Below are 26980 nucleotides of genomic sequence, written 5' to 3'. Positions count from 1 at the left end.
AAACAAAACATTAATGTAAATCGAGGTCTTATTCTTAAGAAAATTGGCTCAAATTGATTTTATTTTTCACTGATAAATGATTGCACAGATATGAAAAGGTAAACTTAGGATAAGAGTCTAAGAGTTTTTAGGTTTTGTAAAAGCTCTTAATAGAAGACTTAATAGACACCTTGCCTTCCTCATTTAATTATGATAAAAGAAAACCAGGTCGGATAGTATGGAAGCCGGAAAGTCGCAAACCGGATACTCGGGAGTGTACTGTAATAGTTTTAGTAGAACAATCTGCCATTGAAATTAAGAAGATGCTGAAAGTATGGGAAATCATAGCATCAATATTGAGAATCGTCACATAAGTAATAATGTGTGCTACAAATTTATTTTACGATAATGTTGTGTCTGATTTTCGCTGAATTTTGAAGTGTTGCCATAAACAAATATCTTTTAAACAACTTTCTTTTAAAAATTAAAAAAAAAAAAAAACGTGTTTTATGTGCAATAAATTACATTTTTATAGATTTCAGGGGGGGGGGGGTTCCCTTCCCGAAATGGCACTTTATTGTTCTATCTAACCTGACTTCCTACGAAAAAAGCTGTTCCATTTAGCAAGTGTTTCGCATTACGAGAAAGATTCTTGGTAGAATTATGTTCGTGATGCGGGATGCCACTGTACCTTATTTTCTGTCACTAGGAATAATTAAATAGAATAGTGCGAATTTTTGTTCGCTCAGTGCACGGCTATTTCTAATAAAAAATGTCCTCCCTTCGGTGCATTTCTCGTGCAAATCAACGTGCTCGTCCTTCCGCGTGGCGGCCATCAAAAAGTAAAAATTATTTTATCCTACCAAAGCAGACGTCACGTGGAAGGGTTGATTAAACTCTTCGGTATTGTCTATGCTGGATGTTCCACAGACCGAATGCTTGGGCTTTTATGCAGAGGCGACGTTTTCCGCGTTACCGGTTTTACTCAGATTGTGATTGCGTGTCATAGTTGGTGGTTAATTGATTGTCACGTGCTTTTCGGAATCGTAGCAAGATCTGTTTTTAGGGCTTATTCTAGAGGTTAATTGGACAAGCCTCATGGGTGAAGAAGTTTAGATGATCTAAAAGATCAACAGCGTGCATTTACTGCATTTAATGAAACAAGACTAATTTTATATAGCATTATGTGTCTAATTACTATAAAAATTTCTTTTGAAATTTTTAATACAATATTGATATGGAATGTAATGCAATTATTAATCTGTATGTATATTTAGTTCTCTTGATAGCTCTAATTGCATTTATATCACCGTGTGTACGTGCTGGTGTATGTTTAAATGAATTAAAATAACTTAAATGTCCAGTTGGCTGGCGATTAAAAGATGCAAAACTTATCCATTGAAAATAAAGTCTGACGCACATTTGACTTTAACGGATAACTCTGTTTATAAAGATAAAGTTTTTGGTATTAATTCTATATGTCTCTCTTGCAGTTCTACCCGTTAATTGTCTTCATTCATTTAGCTTGATTTGTTTCATATTTGTGAAGATGAAATCCCGTATTCAATTTTTTGGGTGCGTTCTGTCAAGCTAGAGTTCCAAAATTTTGAACACTGATGTGAGACGAGGCTAAGGCAAGGTGGAAGGGGTAGATACGAGTTTTGTAACCGCTCCCCGTGAACGTCTTGTGCTTCGTATAACGTAGGATATCGAATACGTATTTTGGACGAATTGTTTTTGGTCGATTGAAATCGAAATTTTACACACAAGTGCAAATTTAATTGCAAGGTCGCATGCCGAATTTCAGTTGCATGAGCTATTTGAGTTGTCGGACAAACAAATGGTTCTTCGTTTAACGTATTTGGGTAAAAACTTAATATGCATCTGAAACTTTACTGATGAAATATATAATATTATGTAAGCAGATGCATGGTCGAGAAGAAAACATTTTTGAAGAATAGGGGTTTTATAGGAATTTCTTTGACACGTAAATCTTATGAAAGGGAAATTTAGGTATGTTTAAAAGAATGTAATGAGCTTTAAGGATTTTTATCCCTTCACTCGGAGCGTGGGAAAATGTTGAAGTGAGCAGCTTTATAGAGCGCGTGTTGAATTAATTAAATAAATAAAAAGTGGAAATTGGGTCAGAAAATAATAGAACATTTTAGAATGAAGTTTATATGGGCTAAATTAAGATAAAAATTAGGAAATTAATTAGGATTTAAATTAGATGAGGAGATAACATTACATATATATAATATACCCAAATATAACTCTGCATTTTTAAGGTAACTTGTTCACATATTCTTGGACAGACACATCTGCAGACATTTTCCTTGTGGATGGATTTCACTTATACTTCCTAAGAAATCTACAAACCACATATAATCACACGCAATTGATTTCATCCCTTTAACTCAAGACAGTTTTGTATTCTCGGGTTCATGGAGTGGGGATATTCCAAAAATGCGTTTCTCGTACTCAGAGGTCTGAAATGCGAAGATTCGTTAAAATTTTGAATTCGAATTTTTTGACTATTACAGTTATTTGCGCAGTTACAATGCTTTTGTGTACTTCGTATACGCGAAAATTAAATTTATGCAAAAAATATATAAAAAACTCAACCCCCTTATAAATAGTGTCAACCTTAAATCTTTATTTATATTTCAAGCCATTTCTCTTTTTCGAATTTTCTTTATCGTCTGCGAACAATTTATTCGCTTCGAAAAGTCTTTATTTCTTATTTAGACATAAACTATTCCAGGCATTTTAGACTGCAACATTCAGAAGATGCAGTCAACCGTAATCTTCAGAAATGGGTTTTGCCTTTCTTATATTCTAACCAGTAACCTCTGATGAATTCCTCTAGTCGTCATTTCCTATTTTTTCGTGTTGAAGTTTCCATTTTTTTTTCTTTTTTTTTTCCCTTGCCTTAAGTTAAATAGTTCGGAACAACCTAAACTATCCGCGAAACCTACGTGCAGCGTCGAAATTTTCGTGACTACTGTTCCCAACCAAAAATAACTCCGCAAAACTATTGCCACTGCTTAGCCATTCCGTCAATACAGATATACAACCCAAACATAAAAACAACTCCCTTGGTGGCCAGGAAAAGGGAAACAACCAACTTCATCTTTATTGGACATTGGCGTGTGTAAAAGAAAACCGGCTTTTTATAAACTTTTCACTGAAATAGCTTCTTCAAAATGCATTTTCTTTTATTTTCGGAAGTTGGAGGAGGGGGGGGGAGACGAGACGTGTTGCGTTCAAGTGTGTGAAGCCCACGATGTGTTGTGTGGCTCCTTTCTTTTGTATTGTTGGTGGCCAATAAAATGTGACGTGCTGAAAGGCTTCTCGTTTTTGTCTGATGGTTTGGTCTTGCCCTTTTTTTGAATTGAAGGTGTGATCGCCAGTCTGTTTGAATGGTATTGATTTCATAGAGTTGGAAATTGTAAAGTTGTGATATGCTTTTCGTTAAATGATATTTTGTTATTCAGTGTTTTCCAAAGTTTTATTAAGATATTGTCTAAGTTATTTGCGATTCAAGTGTTTTATTTAATAGTTATAATTTTCGAAGAATCATTACTGTAAGGATTTTGAAATTTTTTACCTCATACGAAAGCACGTGATCCTTAAATACGCTATCAGTGGTCGCCTGTTCTTTTGAAACATCCATTTTTGAGTTAGGTTTTTAAAAGAATTGCTTTACTATATATTCTCTATGAAGAAAACCGGTGACAGAGTTCCTCAGCCATAACCATTGTACCAACCGGAAATTTTCTTCTCGTATTAAATTTGCGTTTATTGCATTTGTGAAGTTTAGATCCACCATCACCCCCTTTCCACCCATTTTTTACAGGTATCGCGTTACAAACCCTTGAACTAAAACATTGTTTCAGACCCACTCAACAACTGGACAGATTTCGTCAATTTTATTCTTCTTTAGTTTCGCCACGGTATATGCATACTCACTAATTGGAATATTACGGGCTTATTGTATAATTTACCAGTTCATCTGGTGTGATATGATGTAGTGCATCAAAGTTCTGTTAATATCGTGGACAAACATCTGATCTTCGAAGAGATTAGTTTTAATTAATGCATTCTATTTTCTGGTGATCCCATTTCCGTTGAAATGGTATTGATTTGGTATTGCAAGAGGATGCTTGAACAATTATAAATATTTTAAAAGCATGATATCAGAATGTTGTAGATAAGAATATGTTAGTCATGTAAAAATAAAAGGCACTTACATTATTCATTTATATAATAAAAATTGAAAGTGCTGATTAGGAAGATTTGAAGGGAATGCTATGTTGAAGAAATTTTAATCAAATTCTTCTGATTTGGCAACTGTAGTTGACTGTTGAACTTTCCAGCTGATTTGGTAACTTGAAATTGACCATATTTCTTATTGTCAATGTTATTGACCTTAATGTTATTGTGCAAGTGGGCCAATTTCAAGACTAATCTACGGATATTTAATGCATGGATGTTTCGTAAGTGATAAAACAATAGATTAAACGACGAGCCTTCTGGTATCTTACGCACGTAGTATTGACGTCATTTTTCGATATTCTTATACCTGCCAGTCCAAAGTACTTACTCTTCGAAATAAACCATTATTAAACGTGCGGATTTAAATGTAAGAAAACTTGAAAAATGTATTGTTCTTGAAAATCAATCTTAAAAATACGAAAAATTCCAGAAAAAGTTGCGAATCAAAAATTATTTTTTTAATGATTATTAATTTTTTTGTCATTTCGCACGCACATACACACAAAGTATATCGTTAAAAGGAAATTATATATTTGTGAATAATTGATAAAGCATGGGGCCAAAAATAGAAAATAATCATTGAACCAGAGCAATGTGTCGACATATATCTTCGATGGCATAGATTTAAAATATGTTTAACCATTTAGTAGTAGTTGGTTTTAATGGGAAGTCAGCGGAGAAATGAAGCATCATGAGAATACGTGAAATGAATCGCATAAATTTAAGAGGCGTTAACATGGCCATTTATTACAACGTTAGTTCTCCATGTCTTGCTGTCTTCTTAATACTGCTCATCCTTCTCAAAGAATGCACTTTCTTGCGATCGAATGTCATTTTATTCGAAAGAACTTCTGCGTATGAGGTAGATTTCATTTCTTGGTGTTCGGAAATAATATACTAAACCTTTATATATTGTGTCATTTCGAATACAGAAATACAGAATTATGATTTTTTAAAAATTTAGATAAATAGTGAATAGCACTATGTAATCAAGCTTCAGCGTCAAATGATACCTAAAGAGTTCAAAGTTTAAACTAAAGGGTTAAAACTTTTAACTTTTTAAACTATGTGTTTATAAAATATTATATTTAAATCTGTCCCCCTTCCCGCACTCTTGGTTATTTTCGAAACTAATGATTGTAATTGAAGATTATTGAAGCAGCGATGACCATCAGAAACACAATTCCTTATTTCCATCTCCTAAGATAGCTGAAAAAGTTTCCATAAAATTAAATAACTTTAAAGAATATTGTTGTATTGCGCTAGATATCCATTACTGATTAAAATATCATTTGCATTTAACCCTTTCTAGGGCCGTGGGAAGTATGCTTCCCACCAAATTTATCAATCTTTGTATGAAATTATGTAGGGTGGCATAAGTTCTGATAATTTTTTTTTTTTTTTTAGAAAAACAGAAACTTAGATGCTTTATTTCTTTATCTCACACAAAATGATGTGTCTTGATTTGTTACTTAATTATTAATTAACCAATTTTAATTAATTAATCAATTTGAATTTATCTAATAAGCTAAATGAATCCCTTTTCTTATTCTAATTTCAAGCTTAAAAGCCTTTAAGCATAATATGACTAGAAAAAAATGGCCCTTTTGATGCCATTTTGAACTATTGACTGCGCCCAGTGATGCACTGTTTTGTTTTCCGGTTACTATTTGTAGAGTTGCCTTTCCCATTGCTTCAATTCATGCGTTTTATATATATATATATATAATATAAAGGAAAAGATGATAGTCATCTACTTATCAATACGGGTTAAAATAACTTTTATTTACATAAGAAAAATATTTGTTGAATTTTATATTGAACCTTTCTATTGTAGTTATAAGCTGAGCTGGTTTTATCACTAGGCGACCGCATAGATTCGTTACAACAATCATTTGTCCATCAGGCGAAATTATTATTCATTGAATAGTTTTGGAAATGAATTACAAATAACAGCAAGGCAAATTTTAAAAACAACATTTGGATATTTAATGTCTTCTCACGCATTATGCCCATATAATTTATATTAAGTATTTCTAATTATAGAATTAACTCTGATTTAACGTGGGTAAATTGTATTGAATATGGGAAACGTACAGGTAGTATTAATATCACAATATCGTATATGAATAGGCATTTTGTTATATTCAATCAAATAACGCAAGAAAATTTATATATCAATGTGTCATTAATTTTTAATCAACTTAATGTCTTGGAACAAATTTAACCGATTTAATGTTTTAAATACAAATTGATTAGAATGGTCAAAAACTTTAATAGTGCAGTTTAAATATTTTTTTGATGATTTAAAAATTTATTTCATGTATTTATTTATACTTAGCTGTGGATATATGTGCATTTTGTTTACAAGTAACTCCTTGGGATGCAGTAGTATTCTGAATATAAATTACGTTATATTTTTTTCTACATAATTAAAATTTTACTTCTTTTAATTATTTCTTAATAATCATTAGAGAAAAGGATTTTTGATTTGATGTAATTGAGTTTTAATAACAAACAAACAAAAAAAAGTCATGCTTTTCCTTATAGTCCCACGGGGAAGGGGCACCTCATAATTGAAGCTTCTGGCATGGTGGTTGGTTCTCGCCACCCTTGTGGGTACGCGAAAAGGAGGTGGGATCTGGCTCTTCCTACCGATGACGGGACATACCTCCTTAGGGAAAGATACGTATCGTGACCGGTGATGTTTCTTAGGACTCAACCACAATTCCCGCCAGTGTTGCTGTTGCGGCGGTCCGGTCATTCAGGTTTTTCCGTGTGTTTTCGGGCGAGTCAGTTTGATTACTTTCCCTTATAATGTTGTACTCAGCTGCTACTGAAATTATTTCCTGCATATTTATCTAAACTGTTTATTATTTATGCGTTTATTTAAATTGACTATATTCTTCTTCCTTTGTTAAACTATGGAGCGGAACGTATACTTTTTGCGCGATCAGGAATAGAAATCGATACTTTTTGAAAGTTTTCCCTCGGCGAAAAGGATTTTGCTAATTCAGAAACTTCTTAAAAAGGAATGCTTATTAGATTGTCGATCGATTCCGATATCGCGTGCAAAACTGATTAAATGAGTGATAACATTTATTCACTAAAAAAAAAAAAAAAGTTAGAAATCCTTTAGTTCTACAGTGCTTATACGTGAGTTGTTACTAAACGACAGGTAACGGCCCATTTAACGTCCGTAATTTTTTTTCTTTGTGGAATAATAGTTAAATCCTGGAAGTCTGGTTATAACGCATGCCGGTATTTTTAACGTTTCCATTCTTGATATGCAATGTCTCGCATACCTCATATACTTGCATTGTCTAAAAAAAGTGACATTTTATGTTTTAAAAAAACAGGAACGAAGCGAGTTAAAGTAAAGGCTTTATACGAAAACATGACTTATTCCTGTTTTAATTGCGTCTGCTGCCACGGATTTGCGATTCAGTATAAATTTGCTTGTATGAATGCAAACACGGTATCTTGGTAAATCATTTTTATGATGGCAACTTCCCGGGAAAAGTTTTTGTGTGTATTTCTCTACTCATATATTTTTCAAGAATTTATGAATGTTTTATGCGTGCAGTATTCCCTATCTTTATTATTTATCTTCTTTAGGGTTAGAATTCGCTTAGGAGTATGTTTTTTTGCCTGTAGGTAAATACGGAAGGCTCGGCATTCTACGAGTATCCTATGACAAATATACGTTCTTTTAGGATTTTATTGTGGGTTTAAAAATAGTTATAGTAAATGAAACTATTTTCTTTCCTACTTATGCTCATAAGAAGGAATGGCAAGTCATTTTTTATTTTCTCTTGTGCGATGAAAAAGTATTGGTAATTGTCAAAAAAGTCCGAATTTGAGATTTTGTTAAATCTTCACATTTCACTCCCATCCTCTGAGTCCGAAAAATACTTTTTTTGAATTATGTGTGTCCATGAACATGATAAGTCAAAAATGCTCTGAGCTAGATGGATGAAATGTGGCATATGGTCTAAACGAAAAATGTGTAGATTTGTCAAATTTTGGACGAAATTCATCCAGTGAACAGACAAACGTAAAAAGCTAAATAGATCAATTTTGATGCGTATATTTAGCATCTCATTTGTATAATCTTATCAAATTTCGATTCGGGCCTATCTAGAAATTATTGTCTGTCGGTTTGTATTTCCGCATGCATGCAATAGCAATAAGTCATAAATGCAATTATGTAATAAAATTCAGTAAGTGTTCTTTTGACTACAATTGTAGTTGCGTGTCAAATTTCGATTTCAGACGCTTGGTAACCGCACGCCAGATCTATATTCCGTAACTAGTGTACGCCAGTGCAAGGCATTCGCAGGTTCATAATTTTATGCGAGGTGAAGGAGGGGGTTGACATCCTTATTAAAGAACATGTAAGAAAGTTTTTGGAAGACCACTTCCGAAAGAAGTTATTTCACTTCTTTTATGTTTGTAAAAATTTAAGTATGTATCAGATTTGTCAATATTTTTCGTAAGATACTATATAGTTTAGAAGCTCATCCCCCCCCCCAAAAAAATGTATAGTTAAAATTTGATTAAAAAAATTTAACTGAATTTCGTTATTTTTTAAAAAAAATATTAACGAAACTGATGATTCAGGTGATTTAAAAAATGTTTCTTGTATTGGGTTTTATTAGGAAGATTTCGGACTTTCGAAGAAGATTTATTAGGAAGGAAGATTTAGGACTTTTGTTTTTTCCTGTTTGCAAAAAACAAAACATGAAAACTATTATAATTACACGGATTTAATGTTATCACAATTTGGTGCTTAAAAATACTTTCCTGGGCGAATCAAAACTATTGCCGCATTGAAAAGAGGCAGTCGACTCTCCATGGCCGAATGGTCATAGCACTGGTCTCTTAATCAAGAGATCGCAAGTTCGAATCCCGCTAGAGACAATGCGATTCACAGTCTCTGTAAATATTGAATTCCTTGATTTTATGTTTTCCTTTCTTTTATGTTCCAGGAGATTCTGTACATTTCTTTAGTTTATCAGACAAGTGTTCTGGACTTTTCTTACTGTCTCCAGAAAAGTATTCTGGAACTTTCCCTGCTAATATAAAAGCAGAAGATCTGTTAATCACTGTGTTCTCAGTTCAAAGTTGAATTGGTTTAGCTCTACTTTGTGTGTGTGTGTGTGTGTGTGTGTGTGTGTGTGTGTGTGTGTGTGTGTGTGTGTGTGTGTGTGTCATTGAGTTCCATACTAAAGAACCTACATGACAATATCAAGTTATGCATAAGAAATTTCATTAAATTCAAGCTAAACTAGTAGTCCTATCGAATCTTCTGAATGCCAGAGATGATTGATTTAAAATAAAAGAAATAATACAAGAGACATATTTTTTTTATTATTATTATTTAGCTAATTTTTTTATCTTCATTTATTTCTCCGCTTTCTTAATGGCATTAGTGTTCAAAAGAAATGGACAGCTGATTTCGAATCAGACTTCAAGTACTGGATCGGTGCAAGACTAGTTAAGTATCGCCGCACCGAACTGTGGAGTCCATCCGGATACGTCCTTGGACTGAACTCGTCGCGAGTACAAATAATTACAGCTCGTGTTATCTCATCCGTCGTTGCGTCTTTTCATCTATTAATAAACTTCTTAAATGATAAGTCATCTGAATTTTCCGGACAAAGAAGTCCACTCGATGTTCTTCGAAAGATGTTTACCTATTTTTGTTTAACTAAGTGCTGATAGCCATTGGTGTCTGCTGATTCACATGTTAAACATCGTGGAAGGAATGTCGCAATGCCAGTTAGTTATTAATCTTTGGTAATGGTATCTGTTTTTATCGCATTATCGATTGTTTGGACGAGATACCGAGCCTTCTTTGATTTTGCGCCGAGTGGAATTGTTCCTTTCCTAATTAGACCCGAAACGCTTCAGTCGTTCCCCGCAAGGGTCGCTTGATTTTAATAACTATTTTAAATTGTTCCAATAAATCGAATTGTAATCATGAATTCCTCAAGTGGTAAGTGATTTTATTTTATAACTAAATGATTTAAATTGAATAAACTATCATTCGTGTTTTAATTTTTTTGTCTGGATTTAAATGACTAGCTCATTGATTTTTATAAGTTTTCGAAGAATGTTACTATGAGATGCCCTCTAAAATCTGTTATAGAATTCGGCCTTATTCTAATTTTCTAGGTTGATATTAGAAACAAATTCTTTGGTGTACTTAACGATTTAAAAAAAAAAAAGCATTATCTATGTGTCATTCCATCAGGAAGTATGTCATCGAATCGCTCGCTTCCTGACGTTCAAGGCGAATCTCCTCGTTTTAGTCCTTTCCGAAATAGAAAAGCTGGCCCTTGAAATGGAGCCTGCCACCTGTGAACACGATAACTCAACTTGAGCTATAAGGATGAAATTTGCTATGTGATCTTTACAGCAAATATGTAGGTTTCTTCCCGTTTTTAAACGGAATTAATTCAGAATAAGTCTGTGTGTGTGTCCGAGTGCAAATTAATGCAATAATTATAAAAGAAATAGAGCTATATAGATAATATGTGATGCACAGATTTAGCATGTAAAATGTAAATTCGTATCAAATGTTAAAATAAACCCGTCTATAGACTAATTGTTTGTCGGTTTATGTATTATATATACTCAGTAACTCAAAAATACTACAACTGTGATAAATGGAATTCGGTTTGTGATCTTTTTTTTACTTAAAGCTGTAGTTTTGTTCAAATTTGACGAGAAAGTTCTGGGTAGATCACTCTTGCTGGTTTATGCATAATTTTATATATGCAGAATCGCGAGATGTTACAGGAAGTTTTTGAGGATTATATTTGTTGAATTATCGTTGCTGTATATGTAGTATAAAGTATGGTAATTGGCAAAGAATTCGAATTCCAGATTTCGACGAATCTCCAAGTTTTAGACCTCCCTGACTTCGAAAAGCACGTTTTTGGAAAATATTCGTCTGTCCATGACAAAGAACTCAAAAGCGCTTTGATCTAGACAGATAAAATTTGGTATATTGTTTTCATACTAAATTTGCATATTTCTGTCTCATCGGCTGTGCGAATATAATTTAACAAGATAACTACAAAACGAAGAGAGGAATTCAGGAAATTCGATACGCAGAATTAACATCTATAGTATAGACACTTACCAAATTTTGAGCCTACTCCAATAAGGGAACTTTCAGAAACATATAAAGACGGTAACTCAAAGGTTGAATTACTTAAACATATGAAATATTTGGTAGGAGTTTTTGTGACTACAAGTGGGTACTTTAGAGTTAAATTTTTGTTTCAATCAGTTGGGAAAAACGCGTCCAAAACACAAATTCGATTTTTGGATAATATTAACCGCATGCTGGAAATGAATCGCCAAATAACTCGCCGAGGATCATACAATAAATTTAATAAAAATGCTATATTCACGTCAAAGATTAATATTTCGTAACTATTGTAAGCTGTTGTATTGTGCCATGCCAGGGGCTCTGTGGAAGAACACTTTTATTAGAGAATATACGAGAAATTTTTTGGAGACTTTTCCTGCTGGTTTCTATATCATAGTTCTATAGCTTGTTCTTAAAAACGTAAGTTGTCGCAGTGTAAGAATTTCAGTCTCTGCTCCAACTGTATTAGTGAGGCCGCGGTGGCCTGATGGTTAGGTCTCGACTTCGGAACCTGAGGGTTTCAGATTCGAGACCCGATTCCACCGAAGAACCGACATTTTAAGCGGATCTGGTGCACATTAAATCGGGCGAGACCAAACGTCCTCCCGCTGGTGTGGTGCTGAAGTTTGGAGAAGGGGTTGCTAGTTCAAGTGTCGTCCTTGTCCTGACCGCGGTTCAAAATTACGAGGTTCATCCCAAAATATTCCTAGTATTGCTTTAAAACGGGACGTTAATATAATTAAACCAAACCCGTGAATGTCATGAAATCATGGATTAAAATACCCTGGAGCTTCTATTTATTAGAAAAACTTTATTGTATTTTTAAGGTCAATGCATTTCACAGACCTGTTGCACTTTGTTTAGAAACTCTACATGTTTATTATCCGTTGCTATAGTTATATTATTTCCGTCTAGTGTTTTTCTTTTCCTCCATTAATTCCAAAACAAGTCTGTCTGCTTTTCTGTCATCGAGCGGCTTTACAATTCGAAACAATCAGTAATTCTCCAGCTCTAAAAATAATCATGCAAATTCTCGGGTGTATTTTCCGCCCAGTTCTTCCTGAAAAGTTTGTTTCGTGCGTCCCTTCCATTACAATTTCCTCCGCGAGCCAGGTAATTTGTCTTGGTAATTCCTGTCCGAAAAGGCTTAGAAATGCATATTTGATGAAGACGAACGGCAGATCGATTCGAAAACGGCACGAAGTGGTAATTTGCGCGATTATGATTTTGGAGTTGTCACTTTTGATCGGAAACACGAACTTGGTTCCATTATAGAGGTTTCATTAACTTGGAGACTGTTTTTATTGAACAGTTGAAAACGATTTTTGTCCGTGGCTGAACAGCTGTTTTAGCAACTGTCTCGTTTCAGTTGTTTTTTCAATATATTTAAAATAAAAATCAGTTTCAAAAGCTTGTGAAATTGGAAATTTCGGTTTATAATCCCCCCCCCCCCTCCTTTGGCTTTTAAGTGTGATTTGATTTATTTGAAAAGTATTTTATATGTTGCGTGAGTATTAACCTTTTGACTATTTTGCATTTATTACTACTATTATCTAATTACACGGTGACTTCTGTTTGGGGGATTCTGTTAAGAATTTAGACTATAGTGCACACCCTAGTATCCGGCCTAATGTGGCGGAAAAAATAAGCAGATTCTATGAATTCCTTTTTTTTTTTTTTTTTTTTTTTGCTCGCCAGTACCAGAAGCAAAGTTTTTATACCAATACTCACTGTTATAATATGTATTTTCCTATTTCTTATTGAATACTAAGCCCTCCATTTATCTCAATGCGTGAACGCAGCCGTGGTCCAGTGAATCATAGAAGCAGTTGCCAGTAACGTGTCGACTTGAAATAGAAGGTTCTATACTGTTAGTTTATATACTGCACTGCAGGTTTCAAGAATCTAACCGTTCACATTTTAACATAATTTCTTCAATGCCTAACTTAAATGCAAGTCAAATTTTGGGCCTAATTGTTCGAAAGGTAGATAACGACAAACAAAATGAATATTTGTTTATCACTATACTGTACGAGAAAGATATATAATTTCCAATTAATCTACGTCCAAAAAATAAAGAACTCCTTTCCTATTTCTTCAAAGAACGTTTAATACGAACATTAATTAGAAACATATATCTTTCCTTATAAAATCTAATTATTAAAAATCGTTAGTGTGAAGTCCAGTGTTTGACATAAATTTTCCAAAATTATAATTTGTGGTGTCTAGAGCCAGTTAATTAAACTTAACGCTCAAAATCACTGGGAGAAAAAAACATGACCAATAAAAAATGTCTTGAACTTATATCGATGTTAATTTGCATTCTTTTATGCGGCTTTTTTGCCTCTGAATTGCAAATTAAGCATACATAAAATCAAAGAGGTTTTATCTGGTATTGAAATGCATATTTCGATAAAGTCGTGACATTTATTCCCAGCAGATGATCAGCTGTCGTCATCAGGCCGCAGATGATAAAATGATGATTCTATCCTTGAATCCGGAATCGTTTTCTGTCGTTCATCCTTTTTCTGTGCGTCATTTCGGGGCAGATGACTAAACGGGACGGAAACGGAGATAAGTGCGAAGAAGTTACTCGTCAGCGTTTGTTCACACGGCGTGACGCATCCTTCAGATCAGATGCAAATTGGAAACATTGTTGCGTCTGCAGTATTCAGTGCATACATCAACGCCAAGGAAATTGTATTTAGTTTTTGAATTCCGAGTGTTATTGAGGAAGGCCTGAGAATCATAACGTTATGAGCTTGCTTCTATTTAAATGTCGTATCAAAAAGAAATGCATAGATTTTTTTTTATTTATTAATAAAGAACTGTTCTTTCACCGTATTAATTCCAACCAACTTTGTATTTCATCTTATCTTGTTGAATTTTAATTGGCGAAATCGGTCCATTTATTAAAGTTGTGGGGGTGGTCATAATTTTATTTTGCGATCACTCTTGAAAATGGAAGGGCAAAAAGAAAAGGCGATCATTGATGATGTATGTAGACATGAGTTTTCAAATGGAGGGGATGGCGAAGTCGGACCAGTATTTCGGATGGGTTACTTATTCATTGATTTGGTTAACTATTTTAAGTAAACAGATAAGTGGCAAGCATATTGAAATTACGTTTGAATTAAAAAAAAAAAAAAAAAAAAAAAAAAAAAATCTCAAAAGGGTGAGAGGGATAGTTATCCTGTTTTCATGTCAAGAAGTTAGGGACTGTAAGTTATGATAAATAAACAGAAAAAGAGCCTTTTAACCCTCCTCGATCAAGTAATTATTTTCTATTTATAGATATGCGGGCTACTTTTAATTGTTAAATATATGCAATGTTTTAATAGCGTTGCCTGATGAACTCGTGAAATAATGGAGACGCAATTTGTACGATATGAGTTAATTAAAAGACAGGGCAAAAATATGCAAACTTTGTGACAACATTTCTGCGTCTACTCTTTCACAAGTCTTAATATATTTCCTATGCCTATTGTGAAAGTAGGAAGATTGGAGCACCAATTCCAATGTTGTCTCTATTATTTAATCATGATTATGCCCCAAATCGTAGCTGGAATGTGAAAGTTAGGATTTCGTGCAACTGAGATTTCAAAATGGAAATGCAGAATTTTGTCCTTTAACTAAAGCCTACGTTTTATTCCGATCCTCTTTGGGATGATGTAATGAGATAAGGAAGCTAAACTGTCTGCCAGATAATTAGATGATACATAAATTTGTTCCACGCAGAATGAGATAAAATCTTAATAACATAATAGTATTCTACTTCTCCCAGTTTGAGTTTGAGTAACAAATTCAAACTGTACAGTATTTGTTACCACCCGTAAAATAAATTTTATTAAACGAACTGTATTAACTATTCTGTCTCGTTCATTTGCCTCTTTGTCTTATATGAGAAAGAAGGTATGGGTTCGATCCTCTGTTTTTGCTTATAACCGATATTACGGAAACTAGCAAACAGATATGTGCTTTAATAACGATTGTTCTCAGCTTGGCTGCTGAAGGGGAGACATCCCTTCAACTGAGACATGAACGTGGGCCATTTTCTTCTAACAATCTTGGGGCTAACTTTAACTTCTACCTGACATGTTCTAACGTTGCTCTGATCACCTGGAGTTGACACTCTTTCTGTTTATCACGTGGTTTTTTACTCATAGATAAGATTAGATATGCTAGATTAAATAAGAATAGAACCCCCTCCCCCGCAGCACTTTTTTGTCATTTCCATGCGATATCGATAACTTTTTTTTTTCTTTCTTATCTTTATTCGAAATAATCACCACTTTCTATTATCTCTTCGACTTTTAGAAAAAAAATATTCTTAAAATGTTTCGAATATGCTATGAGCTCTAATATCTTCTAATTCCATATCAGTTATAAAGCATGTTACTTTAAGTTTTTCGTTTAAAATCTCAAATTTAATTTTCTGCTTGAATTTGCTTCCGTAATGTCTGCAGTTATATCTAGGCTTCGGAAATACTGCTGGAAATGTTATTAAAAAAAATATCTGCTCATTTATTTGGCGAAAGGTACGTGGTACTGCTTTGGATCGATGACCTTAATTACCCTCTTCATTTAGGTACATTAAAAATGCCCGGGCTTTGAAAAATGCCATTTTTATATTGGTTTCTCATAAAATATCTCACCTCTACGCTGAACGAACTTCTTCACTCTGCTCTTGAAAAATAATCTATAAGATCAAATGAATTAAAACTGTTACTTACATTTCCATATTACCCTTTTTGTGCTATGGTTTGTCATAACTTTGTACATTGATCGATATTGATGGTGCTTTAACGTAGCTGTTAATTGTGTGGTATAATTTATTTCTTGAAAGTTCAATTCATGATTTTATTTTATTATAATGTTCACCTAAGACAATTCAAATGGGTTGCAAAAATTTAAATATGGAACTTATTGCACGTCATCTCGAAATGTGCTCTATGATAATTTTTTTACCATATGTTCTCAATTAATCAAAAGCCGTTATAGTGTGGTGGTAAGATTTCGGGTTCAGAGATTCCAGGTTCGAAGCCCAATTCATCGAAGACGTAAAATGGTTATACGGCTCGTACTCCAAGGATATTGGTTATATTTTAATTAAATCGGTTGGATATGACTTCATAATTCCGCCAAACTGTCATATTGAATCTGTGTTATTTTAATTGTCTAATATTTATTTTGTTCACTGCTTGTATGTGCCTCTCTAATGGGGATCACTTCCATGACATCGTAACACTGTTAAAAAAGTAATTGTCTGGTTCACTTCTATCTTCTTAATTTCGCTGTATTTTAATTTTTTTTATTCGCCCTGTAAAGTACACAGATTTTAAACATGATTCTTTTTTCTTTATAATTTAATAATGGTGCCGGCGTCCTTGCATAGGGGTAGCGCATCTTCCCCGTGATCTGGGCGTCCCGGGTTCGAATCACGGTTCGGGCATGGTTGTTCTTCATCTGTGTTCTATCTGTGAGGTGTGTGAATGTGCCCCCCTGTAAAAAGGGTTGTGCAAGCGAATGTGTGAGTTTCATCTTCATATGTGCTAGAAGTCAAGACTTCTGCCCTCGGGTGCTCAGGGGTCTTTACCTTCAGAAGCTACTGCACCCCCTCTCCGTGGTAACGCGGACACATCATCATCATTTAATAATGGTAGAAAGTTGATTAAATATTTAATGAAATAATGAAAATTGTTTGAATTTTAAGCCAAATAATGTAATCGATTGTTGAAAATTATATATAGGTTATTCATAAGAATATTACCAAAATTGTGGAAAAATTTATACGATAATTTTATTTTTAAAAATACATTTTTGAAAAAAAAAATTTGAAAATATATTACTGTCCAAAAATGAATTATGTTCTGGGAAGTGATTACGGAGAAACACCAAGATTCAGCTTGGTTAGAATAATAAATTTAAAAATAAATTTTTTTAAAAAAAGTACGTTCGAGGATCTATTATCTATTATCTAAAATATATATGTTCTATTATCTAAAATATATATGTGCCTAATTTTGTTTAACATACATTTACCTTCTGGCCTATAAAGTGCCAATACAAACATACACATATTCATTTTTATTAGTAGTAGAGATAGAAATAATAAAAGGATTTCGTTTTCATTATTTGATCATGGTTCAAAGTACTAAAATCGTTCCCAATAGCCTTCCTGTGGCTTCAAAGCGGGACATTAACCTAACTAATCAAATTAGTCCAATCAAATGAAATTTGTCTATAGAAATTGAAAGACCCCGTTTCTCAGTATTCGGCTAGACAATTCCTGATCTTCTAGACAACGATTGACAGAATGGGAACCCTCCCTTTGACCATTTGTCTGATTGACCGTCCGTCGGTCATAAGATTCTCGTCAAAGTCCGATCAATAGGGTAGGAGGAGGGGGGCTATGACGTCTCCCAAGAAAGGAATGCTGGCTCCACTTTTATCTCGTGGGATTGGGCGTGAGTAGGTAGTCATGACAACATCTCGCATGTCATACGTCGCAGGGTGGAGTTCTCTCTAAGACTCAAGAATGCTTCCTTCCTATTGTTCAGATAGGAAAAGGAAAAGACAATTTTAGAGCTATATTAAGCTGTGACGCAATGGGTTGAGTTGTTTTTATCTTTGGTGCATCTAGTAGACTTTCTCCGCTTTTAATTATGCATGATCCATCCGTTCGAACATGCCAGATTCTAGGATGCGGACATTTAATCGGGTTTGATTTGGAAAGGGGATGACTGTTGCATAGTCTCCGTCTCCAGGCGAATTTTGCATGAAAAGAGGAATTGTGTTGTAGCTGATTTTAAAAATGCAACGTTATGTTGGAGTTGTTGTTGAATTATGTAAATCTTGGAAGTATTCTTGGATGCGAGGTATTTTGAAAATATGTTCTCTTTCCCCTTGTCTTCATTATTTGGTTATTCATACGAAGTATTGAGGTGATGATTTTGGTTTGTGTATTGTAACTTATTTTGGGTGAAAATGGCTACGAATACTGATATGAAAAGTTTGTATTTCTTTTGTTTATCATGCGCTTCAATGAACCATTTATGAGAAATGGAAGCTTTAGTCTTATTTTCTTCAAAGATTTGTGTGATTGGAGAGGATTCTATCCATTATGCAGCACTTGTTCGCTTTGCTGTGTTGAAGAAATAAAGAAGAGAGAACGAAATGAGTGTCATCTAGGCTTGACTCTTAAGAACTCTCACTTGTAATTTTTATTCGGTTTCAAAATGACAAGTAAGTTTGGCAAAGTAATTTTTGCTTGTTTTAGGGGATTCTTTTTAATTTCCTCATTTTTAAAGTACTCAATCAATGTTACAATATTTCCTTGTTTTAGAAATCTCAGAAGTACATCAGACCGCGTATTTATACCAAAGAATTAGTAAGATTTTTCTGTTTTTGCAGTAAAAAGAAACTACATTAACACAAAATATTCGACTTTTAATTAGATTATAGTTTTAATGACGCCTTTTGAAATGCTTGCACTACATTCAAACACGGAAACCGAAGTATTACTCTGTTATTTATTTAACATGAAGACTGATTATTTAGTACTTATAAAACATCGATTTATAATATCACTTCAATGTTTTGGATAAACGATATTTATTTCCTCTAGTAAAAATAATTTTTTTTATTTTATTTAGGCTTCATAAGGAAGTTCAAATGACTATTGATTAGCGTAATATTTTTTCTGAATATTATGAATTGTTTTTTTTTTAAATGTATTTCTTTCATTTTCGATGCTTTTTTTTTTTTTTAAGGCGGGAATATTTTAAATCTAACTATTCCATAGCGATATTCTATTCCATTTACGCATTGAGAATTGTTGTATTTTGTTAATAGCATTTAAAACAGTATATTATAATCAGCAAATGTACTTACAATTCTACCAGAATTAATAAGGGGGGGGGTGTCAGTATTTGGCAAATATGATGCATAATTATTCACCTAATAGAAAGATTTGTTTATTGCTCTGAAAAATAAATATAGATAATTGTTTTAGGTCGAATTTTTTTGAAAACTTAATCTACATCTTTTTACCATCTGTAGGCATTTTAACAATCAAAATTGAAAAATAAATAAAACATCAAAATGATGCACACACCTTGAATGGTGAATGAGAGGCACCTTCCGAGTGCAATAGGTTAATGTGGTAGGCAAACAGCTAGTTGCGAAAGCGGCTAGTTGATGCTAAAAACTAAATTCTAATCGATTCTTGATGTTTAAAATAAGTTATATTCATAATAGCATAACGATATATTGCATAGCTTTCCAAACTTTGCCAATTCAAACCATCGTTGGTTTTAATAATATCAATGCAGACTCATCAAGTCCGGATATCAAAAGGAAGAAGCAAATGCAGATAGCAGTAGTGCCAATCTTTAACCTTTTCCGAGTGAAAACTACAAAAACAAAGCAAAGAACTAGTTTTCCAACAACTACGTTCACAATGAAAAAGCACGTTGAGAAACCGGGTACAATCGCACTCTTCCCAAATGTACTCTTAAATGTCATGTCCTCAGATGAAAGCTCTCTAGTTGTAACTCATCGCTGAACACACTGTCGGGAGGGCAGCTGTTTTATTAGAAGAATCAAAAACGTTTCAATAAACACGAAGGCGAACGACGCTTTTATCGCTCACGTTCAGCATCTATCACACAAACGTGACCGACCGCGTTGCCTCGAAATGTGCTCGCCGTAACCATTTGTGCTTACGTTATAAGAAGAATAAATACAAGATTTAACGCTAGATAATGAGACGACAGATTTCTTTTACCAGCAGTTGTTATCACTTAAAATTCAAACATCGCTTCCGAAAATCGGGAGAAGAATTTTAAGCGCATTTTAATAGAATACGCATCGTTATTGTATGTTGCATTGCATTAATTTTTATTTTGAAAACGAAGTGGAAATTTTATAATTAATGCAGCACAACTTTTTTTTAAAAAAATCAGTAAACAGTAGAATGTGGTATTCCGTAAGGTGTTTAGATAAAAGTCAAAAGTATTGCAAACAGAGCAATTTTACATACTGTAAATTTTAAAATAAAATCAACATTTTAAATAAAACAATGAAAAATTGTTATTTAAAGATTTTCATAATATAAGCGATTTACAAATAAACAGTTCTACAGTAATTATAAGGTGCACATACAGTAAAATAACATTTGTTTTGATAATAAATAAGTAGATAAGTTGTTATATAAAAAAAAAACTAAAAAAAAAAAAAAACGCAAGTCGAGCGTATCGAACTAGTTTTATTTTTACGTTCATATTTGCCAAATTATCATTTTATTTATTTATTTAAACTTAAAAATAGAGTATTCTGATTTGTTAGAAATGTCTGCAAATTAGCGAACGGTCCCATTGTTAAGGCTTAGGATTGTGCCAAAGTTTTTATTTTACGATATCTGTGGGAACTTAAGGACGGCTGGAAAAGACGGCAATTGCTAATATGTAGGAGTTATCTTTTATATGAAATAAAAATTTTCGAAATCGGTGCTGTACTTGTGATTGGGAACTGCGGTGGCTATTTTTCCCGTTGAAGATAATGTTAATGGCTATTTTTCCTGAAGTAATGTTTTAAAACTCCTCTGGAAATTTGAGGATAAATGACCACTAATTGCATATCTAGGACTACCTGGCATATAGAGTCTGTGATCACTCTAACATTTCAGACACTGAGATTTGACGGGGTTGACAAAAATTGTCGAGATCTGTCCATATTGGTGGGGATTCGTTTTATTGATTATTCTAAATATATAGATATAGATATATGCGCAATAAAAATTGCATTTAAAACTTAAGTTATTTTTACGGAACTCTCTCGAGAATGCAAAAACAAGTAGAACTGCTTACATTCTACATTTGATAATTAGTCAACTGATATTCTGTGGCCTAACAGCTCTTGATTATCTTACATGCATCAGTGGGCACTTTTATAGCGTTTTGCTATTCGCAAACGTTGTATAATAATAATGTTAACAGCAATTCGTAAACGTTATGTAATAATAACAGTTAAAATTTTATACGAAAAATATCTCCCTTTGATGGAGAATTAATTATGTAATTCTATGAATGATACCAAAGTTTGTTTGAGAAAGCTTCTTTCACTAAAGGGATATAAAGATAGAATGTCTATTCAGCGGGGGGAGAGGAAAAAAAAACTTTCAGTATAGAATTGGAGAATTCCTTATTGATGATAATCGCTTAATGTTTTATTTTTGATTCATCGAGTTTCAAATACAGTGTGTAATCCCACTTAAGATTAAACGTCATTTTTTTAAATATAGCTGAAGAAATATTTATTGGTTTATGATACATGCCACTTTCCACTGAAAATCGAAATTCCGTCATTGATTTTAGGTAGCAAAGATCAGGACAACAGGAATTTTTTCTGTCGTAATATAATACCCAAATAAGTTAAATTTTATCGTAGAAGTTGTAAACCTTCTTTTTAGGTAAATTCCTTGTAGATTGCAGTGGTTCCCATGACTCGAATCTGGGAAAAATTGCTGCAGATCTTCATTGATCGTAATCTCTGAATCCAAAACCATCCTCTTTCAAAAGTTATACATGTAATGCAAAAAACTTTTCGCCCATATTATCGTTTTAGTGCCATAAGGAGTCATTTTGATTAGATTTTAACTTCTCTGGGATATGTAACGACCTCCCGCAGGTATGGTGTGGAAGTTTGGAGAGGGGAGGTTGCAACTCCAGGTGTCGCTCTCGTCATCTGATTGCCCTTCAAAATTACGGCCGTCCTAAAATAGCCCTAGTGTTGCTTTAAAGCTAACTAAACTAAACTAAATCCCTGGGGTATTTTGTAAGGAGAATTAAAATCTTGAATGAGTTAGTAGATGGGCAATCAAGCTCAAAGGGGGGGGTGTAATGGGTAACTGAAATTTTCTTTTCCCCATAAACTCTTTGCAGTTGAAGGTAGAAAAATATGCAAGTTAGCCTCTCATTAAGACGAAAAACTTCTGTTGTTTTCCAAAGTTTTTTCGATGGTTGCTGTTGTTTAGATGTTAGCGGCTGAAAAGCGATTTTTAATCCCTAACTTCCAACTATTTTTTTTTTTTATCACAATCAGCATTGCCACATTTAAATAAATAAAATAAAACTTCAGACTTAAGTTCTTTCCTTAATTTTGAAATATTTAAATGTAGATTTGAAGAAAACTAATTAAATAAAATAAAGTAGAAATATTTATTGACAACTTTATGTAAGAATGGTCTGCTTTGGGAAATTTCGTAACTAGCGCGTGCTGTAATTCCTTTGAGCGTATCGATTATAATTATTTAAATGCGGCAATATGGATCATGTTAAATATTTATTTTGCAATAAATGCTGAATAGGCGACATCAATCAAGACATTATTTATAGTCGCTTCAATATTCGTCCATTGTTTTTGCCTAAGGATTGAAAGGAATTTAAAATTTAAATTAGATGATAAAGGATCTACCTTTGCCTCCCAGCATGCCGAGAGTTTATTATTATTATCCGAGCTACCATGTTAATCTGTTATTAATTTTGCAGCAAATGCTGAATATGCGATATCAATCAAGTCATTATTTATAATCGCTTCAATATGTAATATTCCTTTTTAATTTTGCCTAAGGGTTTAAAGGAATTTAAAATTTAAATTAGATAAGTAATCCACCTTTGCCTAGCTAGCTGAGAGTTTATTATTATCTAAGACACATATTGAAGACTTTTTTCCCTTCAAAAACTGGTTCTTTTTAAGTGCATTCTGACAATTCTTAAGATAGTACCATCGTCTCAAAATACTCTTTTTTTTTCTAGTGGCACTTAAATAAAAATTTCACTGAACAATAATCTGTAGGTAGAACGTTAGATTTAGGATCATGGGATCAAAACTATTTAACTGAAATTCTACTTTCGATTATATTCTGTTGGTTAAGTTTATTTTATTTTTAGATGTATTAAAGTCCCATATGGAAGCAAAACAAAGTTTTTAGGGGAACGAACCTCTTAGTTTTGAATCAGGTCAGATGACGAGAGCAAGATACCTAGCACCCATTCTGCATCGCATCAACTGCCTTCCGCGCGCGCGTGTGTAAAAATGTGGAAAAGAGATGTCATCCATATCGTTTGACTATGGTTTAAAATTACATTGTCTGCCCCAAAATTACCTTTTCATTTTTAGATAATTTCAAAGTTTAATTTTAATATGCTAATTTATTGGCTTTTTCTTCCAATTAAATGAATCCTAAATGTAAAAATCATATTTCAGGGTTTTTATTTGATTAAGAATCAAATGAAACCCTTAAAAAAATTATTAGTTTCGCCATTTGTGCAGTGAAAATTCTTATTGTATTTAAATTTATCATTTTCGCGATTATAAACTATTCAGGCTGCAATAAATGTGTTCTAAATTTTAATGCATTTGCATTTATTCATTTGCCATAACTGAAATCGAATTGAAAGCTTAGTGTGTGCTTGAAGGAATAAACAGATTTTAAACAGTAACTTTTATTTATAATTTTCTGATGGAAGTGGAATTTCAATGTCTTTTGATGCTTAAATTGTTGTCCATTAAAAATGCTAGAGGCAATTAAATTTATAATGGCTCCTGAATTTCTAATCAATATGTTTGTACAATATCATTGAAAATTTTTACCGAATGACACTTTAATTTTCTCTTCAGTTCTTACTTTTGGGCATTATTGATTTAACAAACTAATTGTAGTTGAACCAATTTCATGCATGAATAGTTATAATTTTGTCCTTCCATTTAGTTAATGAGTTTCGATTGCTATATTGTTTTTATTTGTTTTGTATAGCGTTAAAAAAAAGATGTCTGAGCAAATGAGAAACGCATTTGTTTTTTATTTTTATCGTAAAAACGAATTGCCTTCTGAGATTTCAATTAGATGTATTGAACACGCAAACCCGTTGTACCCGTCTGTTTAGATTTTTGACAGAAACGTTTGTTAATTTTTCTCCATCCTACCAATTTTCGCAGCTGTTTAGAGTTTGAAACCAGGTGAAAAATTTTGAAACGATGTGTTATTTCTTTTTCGTCTGATGAAAATTCAATGTTGAAAATTTTGTGTCCATTCCTTTTAGAGTATTTTCTTTTTCAATTTTTCTTTTTCTTTTTTAATTTTTTTTTTCGGAAAAATCTTAGAAAACTGTCAAAATTGCCACTTAGGTGTTCCAACAACCTGTTTTAACATTTCATATATATTGTTTTAATTCTTTCTTTTCTTCGTGACTTGGAGTTCTTCGAAACTTTGAAATTTGTTTTATTTCTGATGTTATTGATGGGTTAAATTGAAAAAGGATGTATTTTCATTTGTTGAAATAATATATTTTCACTTTACAAACAAATAAATTTGACACATTTAGAATCGAAGTGACTTGCGAAGTTTTATTTTACTCGAACTATTCTAGTTAATTATTATTTCTGTTTTTCAATGCAGGAATGTATCTTTGTTTTGAATTTTTATTTCATTCTTTTCTTCGCCATTATTTGAATTTTGATAAATTTTTTTCCATTTATTTATCCAAATAATTATGTCAGATCTCTAATTTTCTATTCTATTGAATTCTGTTATTTCTTGAGTAATGAGACAAGAACGAAGTTTATTCTTTTAATCTGGAAATATTCTGTTTGATTTCTATTTTATATAATAAAAGGAAGTAGATTAATATTTTAATTGTAAAAAAAAAATACTTTTAATGATACGAATTCATGTATACGCGATGCGCACAAGTACACATACGAATTCAATTTTAGAATACATGATTAATATTATAGAAACGAAAGTATGTAATTATTCAATTTGAAGCAGCAATGTTAGATATCATGTATGCGATTATGACCAAGTAAATTTGCTTCATTAAAATTCTTGTGAATTATAATGTGTAAAAGTACTTAATATAGTACTTTCTTGAGTAACTTACTAAATATAATGTTATTAAATTCATTACTTAAAAAAATGTACTGTCAATATTTAATAGTATAGTTTTAACTGTATATCATTGGAAACTGAAATATTCTCAACGTTTGATTAAAATGTGTTAAATATGAAAAACCAATCTAAATAATGTATATAATTGTAGAATCAAATGTATAATTTTTTTTTCTAATATTAGAACTTTTTTATTGATCTGTATGACTTCTTTATATCATTGATCTCCGCAATTTAGATGCGACTTAGTTTCTTAAAGGACAAAAAACTTTTATTCAGTGAATTCGTAACTGAAGATGTATATCCCTCCCTTACAGTCCAATTAAATTTCGGGAATCTGAATCAGATTCTTAGCACCATGCTTTTTAGTTACCTTAGAATAAAATTTAAATTAATTATAAACTTTTTTTTTTCCTGTTTATTAACAGTCTCTGTAACTGCGAAAATTGCCATCGCGCATATGCGTATTCTTGCCTAGTTGTTTGTTAGTGCTAAAGAGATTAATTCCGAAAACAGGGGAAGTGTTGGCCCCATGCTTTTTTGTTGAATAAACATCTAGAATGTCGCTTCGCAACAAAAAAGTAAATAAAGCTCTGACCTTTTCGCTCTTTTAAGAGCTTCTGGTCTATTTCTGTAGTGGCAAAGCCGCTCTGTAGTGTCGGAACTTTAAAAATAGGAACCACCTGATGTAGTTTTGCTTCCTGCGGAGGTTCAAGGTTCGCTATCTAATGAGGTACGCCCGTATTCATCCCCCTCCCCCCATCATCTTTACGATGAAGATTGATCGTATTGTTCCGATGTTATTGGTTGGCGGAAACATGTAAAATTTTGTTTCACAAAAATTACTAAATGAGGCGAAGCTATATTGATTGATGTCACATTTGTATTATTGATCATTTCTAATAGTATAGTGAATGATTTTTAAATCACTTATGTAACCTTGAATTGTTGAACTTGAATACAAGTGGTGAGGGATATAACGACAAAAGTTAATGGATATCAAAATACTTGAGGGTTTGATTAAAGATGCTTAGATTGCTTGTGAGAGCTTGAGACAAAAGAAATGCTCGGCAGTTCGATGTTAAGTTTTTTCCAGAGCGCATCTTTATAGACTGTATATTTCGAACATTTTAACAAGATGTGTGAAATGTTGTTGTCTTCGGTGCATTTGATGTGCAAGGGGTTGTCTGAGGGATTGAGCCTGTGAAGATTTGGAGTAATGATCATTTTGCAAATCACCCCCGCAAGAAGTTTATATATCTATAATAAGCGATGAACATTTCTGCAAATTGAACACATTTGCAGATTTTTTTTTTCTTTTTTTCTATAAGATGTTCCACAATTCTCTAAATATTATTAATATTATTTACAACTCCAGTATTGAAGCACCAAATTAGTTTTAATTCGGGCAAAAAAGGTCAGAAATAAATATTATTGGATGAAAACAGGATTCATTGTTTTTTACTTTAAATATATATATTCAGTTCCATTTTCTCAATCTGGAAATGACAACTGTTTTATAACTTTTGAATTTTCATGATGTATTCTAAAACTGAAATTTACTTAAATGCTTCCCTGTTCTCTTCAATTTATAAATTCTTTTTGTT

At 32.7% G+C, this 26980-nt stretch overlaps 1 protein-coding gene across 5 annotated transcripts in view; it reads left to right on the top strand.

Moving 5' to 3' along the window:
- The window catches only part of LOC129987939 (phosphatidylcholine:ceramide cholinephosphotransferase 1-like), a 138010-nt gene that overhangs the window by 101178 nt on the left and 9852 nt on the right, over positions 1-26980 (top strand). The window contains exon 1 of one of the 5 annotated variants that reach the window (XM_056095947.1): positions 10152-10258. The exons of the other annotated variants lie outside the window; for them this stretch is intronic. The gene's annotated coding sequence lies outside the window, so the exon portion shown is untranslated. Of the gene's footprint in view, positions 1-10151; positions 10259-26980 lie in introns of those variants that run through there. 5 annotated transcript variants of the gene reach the window in all.

Source organism: Argiope bruennichi, chromosome 10 (genome assembly GCF_947563725.1).
Source record: "Argiope bruennichi chromosome 10, qqArgBrue1.1, whole genome shotgun sequence".
NCBI classification, from domain to species: domain Eukaryota; kingdom Metazoa; phylum Arthropoda; class Arachnida; order Araneae; family Araneidae; genus Argiope; species Argiope bruennichi.
This window is presented reverse-complemented; position numbering and strand designations above follow the sequence as displayed.